Below are 5,257 nucleotides of genomic sequence, written 5' to 3' on the forward strand. Positions count from 1 at the left end.
CGAGAGCGTGTTGGAGGCTAGGTGTCCGCGGCGTGTCCAGGGTGCGAAAAGAGTAAGGTCAGAGGGAGGGGAGGCCTATATACCCCCCTCGTTCCTCGCGCCCCGGAAGTGACGCGCCCTGCGTGCCGCAGCACTGGCTGATAGGAGTGGGGGGACTCCTTCCCAAGGGGTCCCCTCGCAGAAGGGGGGTGGGCTGGTGCCTAGCTGGCACTAGAGGCCCGCCCTTCTAGGGCACCCTGCGGGCGCCAGGGCAGCCGCATTTCAAGAACAGAGGGATGGCGCTTTCCAGCAGGACTGACGCTTCTCAGCAGGACTGACGCTTTCCAGGAGGACTGACGCTTCCCAGCAGGACTGACCCTTCTCACCAGGACTGCTGTACTTTTTACTGGGACGTTACTAGCACTTTCTCGGGGCGCTGGGATGCACTTGAAGGGACGCCCGTCTCTATCCCAGCTATTTAGAACGGGAAGCCTATTTGAAAGATGAATGTTTACCTTTTTCAATGGGGACGTGTCATTAATTAGAGTTTAGCCTGAGTGCATGATAAGGGAACCTCACAGAAAAATAAATCAGTTTTACAAAAAATGCATCTTAAAAAAAAAATTAAAAAATTCTGCATTGCCCTGAAAAAGGTTTCTGTGCATATACACGCATCATTTGTATAGGGCAGCTCTACAGTATGAAACACTATACAAAATGCAAGCTATTAATAGAAGTGTATTCAGTGCTTTAGATGTGGCTTTCAGAAATTGTTCCATTACTCCAGATGAGGCCTCCAAACCGGGCACAGACTCCAAGAAGAGGCTACAAGAGATGCGCACAAGAAAACGTGGCCACCATAATTGGTCAAAATGCCCTAGTGCAGCCCAGAGACCTTGCTTAGTATGAAAGATATGGTATCCCAACACTCAAAGAGTTGGATCAAAACTCTAAGTCAGGCATCGAGAACTGGACAGCATATTGCAGACATGGGCTTCAGTACAGAAGTATCAGTAAAGTAGTGAGATGCACACCGGCGTACTCCAAATTTCAAGTCATGTACTCATTTACTAAGTTTTGGCGTGCAAGCATGATTCGCGCTCTGCCCAGTTGCGCGATACAACATAACAGAACACTTTTAACACCATCTTCGGTGCTACTTCAAGATGCACAGCCGATGCTGGAATGAATCCAATCAATCAAATACTCTTATTCCTTGCTTTCCTTTTTATCCATTATTTACTCCTTGTCTTTTATTCTTCTCTTTTAATTCAATCCATTTTACTCATTCCCAAGAACCGTAGGAGGCGTTCTGATTTTCAAATGCCACTTTATTAAAATCACCCAGTGCATTTCGGGAATAAGATCCCTTCGTCAGGGGTATCTAGAATACAAAATTACATCTATAAGAAACTAATACCATCTTCTTTACTTAAACGGAACAAAATTGTGCTGTGAAACATAATTATCTTTGCATTATCAACATGCCCCCTTCCTCAACCCGTTACATCTAAATATCTGGCACCCTCGTGGCTCTGAATAATCCCTGTATTACAAAGTTAAACACTGTTTACATTGTTCAGCATTCTGCAGTTAACCCTTCACTTTGACTTCCCTTACGCTAATGCGCGTGAGCCAACGCTTACCGTGACACTTGAATCATATCGTGTTTAAAATGCAGCTAGCTCATTGAAAAAGCCAAGCTCCTCTGCGTGTTTCAAAAGCGCGCCCCAGCGTCAATCTCCTTCATTATTCAGCCAAGTCAACTACTGGTAACTCGTGCGATTTTTATCTATCACCTCCCTGACTTCACGCAGGTGCGTAATCACTTGTTAACCGCACTGCGAGTACACCAAACACTATAGACGGACTAAAAATACCAAACACCTCAAGCCCTCTTTCGTGATACAATCATTGCACTACAGATCCCATCACCACCCAGGGTCTCTGTCCCGTTGTTGCCAGCCTCTATTCAAACCAACTAGGTCTTGTGAATTAATAATGGCAATCAACTGATCAAAAAACATGTAATAATACAATTCGAATTATTTAAATTGTTTAAATGTTAATGCTCCGCTTCTAGCATAATCCCATGAATACTCCGTTTTTTTAGCAGCAATTCATCGTGGCCAATAACGCCGGTGTGCATCTCACTACTTTACTGATGTTTATAAATTGACACTGTCCACTTGTGAGTTTGCACCCAGAGTTAACCAGCATGAGTACAAGGACAACGGAGAAAGTATCTATGGCATGAAAGAATTAGATACTGAACGCAGGAGTGTGTTATTGGCCACGATGAATTGCTGCTAAAAAAACGGAGTATTCATGGGATTATGCTAGAAGCGGAGCATTAACATTTAAACAATTTAAATAATTCGAATTGTATTATTACATGTTTTTTGATCAGTTGATTGCCATTATTAATTCACAAGACCTAGTTGGTTTGAATAGAGGCTGGCAACAACGGGACAGAGACCCTGGGTGGTGATGGGATGTGTAGTGCAATGATTGTATCACGAAAGAGGGCTTGAGGTGTTTGGTATTTTTAGTCCGTCTATAGTGTTTGGTGTACTCGCAGTGCGGTTAACAAGTGATTACGCACCTGCGTGAAGTCAGGGAGGTGATAGATAAAAATCGCACGAGTTACCAGTAGTTGACTTGGCTGAATAATGAAGGAGATTGACGCTGGGGCGCGCTTTTGAAACACGCAGAGGAGCTTGGCTTTTTCAATGAGCTAGCTGCATTTTAAACACGATATGATTCAAGTGTCACGGTAAGCGTTGGCTCACGCGCATTAGCGTAAGGGAAGTCAAAGTGAAGGGTTAACTGCAGAATGCTGAACAATGTAAACAGTGTTTAACTTTGTAATACAGGGATTATTCAGAGCCACGAGGGTGCCAGATATTTAGATGTAACGGGTTGAGGAAGGGGGCATGTTGATAATGCAAAGATAATTATGTTTCACAGCACAATTTTGTTCCGTTTAAGTAAAGAAGATGGTATTAGTTTCTTATAGATGTAATTTTGTATTCTAGATACCCCTGACGAAGGGATCTTATTCCCGAAATGCATTGGGTGATTTTAATAAAGTGGCATTTGAAAATCAGAACGCCTCCTACGGTTCTTGGGAATGAGTAAAATGGATTGAATTAAAAGAGAAGAATAAAAGACAAGGAGTAAATAATGGATGAAAAGGAAAGCAAGGAATAAGAGTATTTGATTGATTGGATTCATTCCAGCATCGGCTGTGCATCTTGAAGTAGCACCGAAGATGGTGTTAAAAGTGTTCTCTTCAGTACAGAAGACCACACCCCGGATGCAGCATCCAGAAATAGGGACAATCTCCAGGTTTGGGTCCAAAACTAAAAATAACACTCCACGTGTATCGACCAGAACTAAACACAACACTGCATATGTGGCCTCCTAAAGTAATTCAATGTACCAGGAGAGTCATCTACGACTAGACACAATTTTCCAGCCTGATTTCAGTGACAAGATGGCATCTGCAGCTCTGGACACATTACGACAGTGGTGGCCTCCATACAAGAGAAAAAAACGTCAGCTGTTGCCACTAGAACTTGATAGAAATACGAGCTGTGACTGCGACAACAGGCACAGTACTCTAGATGAACCCTCCAGAACCAGACACCATACACCACAGGCGGGCACCAGATCAGAAGACAGTGTGCCACCTGTGGAATTTAAAACTAGCATCCTTGCTCCCGGTGAACTTTGGAACAATTTAGTAGAACTCCAGGTGGGACTTTGTGTACTTGACACAATACCCTGAGAGGACTATGTAGAACAAGGCACAACACTTCAGAGGGGCTCCAGTTACCATCACAATAGGCTGAAATGGTCTCTAAAGTGGATAGAAATTGTCCAGGTGAGACAGCAAGGTCTTGACACATTACTCCAAAAGAGCTCTTTGGAAATTAACAGGCGCCCCCCGTGACTAGGGAGGGGCACCCTTAGTTGCGCCGCAGGGCTGAACCTCCTCCGTGGATCAGAGAAGGAGGTGGGGCTGGCTGGATAATGAAGGGTTGGCGGTTTGGAAAAACGAAACTTACCAGAAATGAAACTTAGCAGAGGTATTTAAGGCTGTGCTCCAGGGGTTTCGTTGTCTTTGTCTCCTTAGACCAAAGCCTGGCTACAGGAGCGTCGTCGACCACCCACCCACCCGGCAGAAGGCCAAGGCAACATGAGGCGGAGCGCTGACAGTTTACAACAAAGGGGGATGCACAACAATGGAGATGCAGCCATTCGATGGACCCCTGGAAGGGGTAGATTCCACGAGTGCAGTGGGTAGGCGAGGAGGAGGGATTGGCCTGCCGGTAGTCCTGGACTCTAATGCCCTAACCCATCACGTATGGACTGACTAGAATCTTGGGGAGGATGCCTGTGTTCAGGTGCCCCGGTGGGCCAGTGTGGTATGCGGTGCCCTGGATGTCAAGTAATGTAACTGTTGTCTGTAGCGAGTTGGGGCTTGCCGGTGCAATGTGCGCAGCCGAGTTGAGGATTGTGGGGCAGATGCCTGTGTTCAGGTACCCCGGTGGACCTGTGCGGTATGCGGTGTCTAGGATGTCAAGTAATGTAGCTGTTGGCTGTAGCGCATTGGGGCCTGCCGGCACAATGTGCGCAGCCGAGTGGGAGATTGGCAGCCTAGACGGCCAAGTTCCAATGTAGGGCCAAGTTCTTGTGTACGGTCGAGTTAAAAGTTAAATTGTAAGTTCAAAATCTACGGCCAAGTTGTTCTAGTGTATGGCCGAGATAAATGTTAAAGTGTAATGTCGTACCCAATTTCCTTACTGACGTTGACATTTTGATGCAGATAAAGGGTGATGCTGTGAATAGTTCTTATATATCCAAGAAGGATACTTTTATTTGGTAATAGACTATGATGATTCACTTGGATTGATGTGAATAAAAGGCTACTCCGTAGACATGTCCTGATTCCGAGAGTTCTTTGGCGTAGCGGGCAGTAAGGGAAGGAATTTGAGGAGGAGGGAATGTCCCGTTGTGCGCATACTATGTACTCAGCACTAGAGATAATGCTTTACTAGTGATGTGCACACTGCCCGGTTGTAAAAGAGCTTAAGTTTCCTGCTGGTTTTAATACTGATCCCTCTGCACTGCACCCCAACTTTTATTTTTGCCTACCCACAGTGTTTATCATGTAAGTGAAGCTAACACTGCTGCTGCCTGTGCTGTGCCTGTTCTTGGAGCATTGAAGATTGAAACTTTTATGCCTGTTCTGTAACAGTGTTTGTTGTGG

At 45.3% G+C, this 5,257-nt stretch overlaps 1 long non-coding RNA gene across 1 annotated transcript; it reads left to right on the forward strand.

Annotated features, from left to right (window-relative positions):
* The first annotated feature begins 2,552 nt into the window (after positions 1–2,552).
* LOC146780430 (uncharacterized) lies at positions 2,553–4,927 on the forward strand. Its single transcript, XR_014972135.1, has 2 exons — positions 2,553–2,755; positions 3,018–4,927. It is a non-coding gene; the product is annotated as an uncharacterized LOC146780430 (long non-coding RNA).
* Positions 4,928–5,257: the final 330 nt, after the last annotated feature.

Source organism: Triturus cristatus, chromosome 12, assembly GCF_964204655.1.
Source record: "Triturus cristatus chromosome 12, aTriCri1.1, whole genome shotgun sequence".
NCBI classification, from domain to species: Eukaryota; Metazoa; Chordata; class Amphibia; order Caudata; family Salamandridae; genus Triturus; species Triturus cristatus.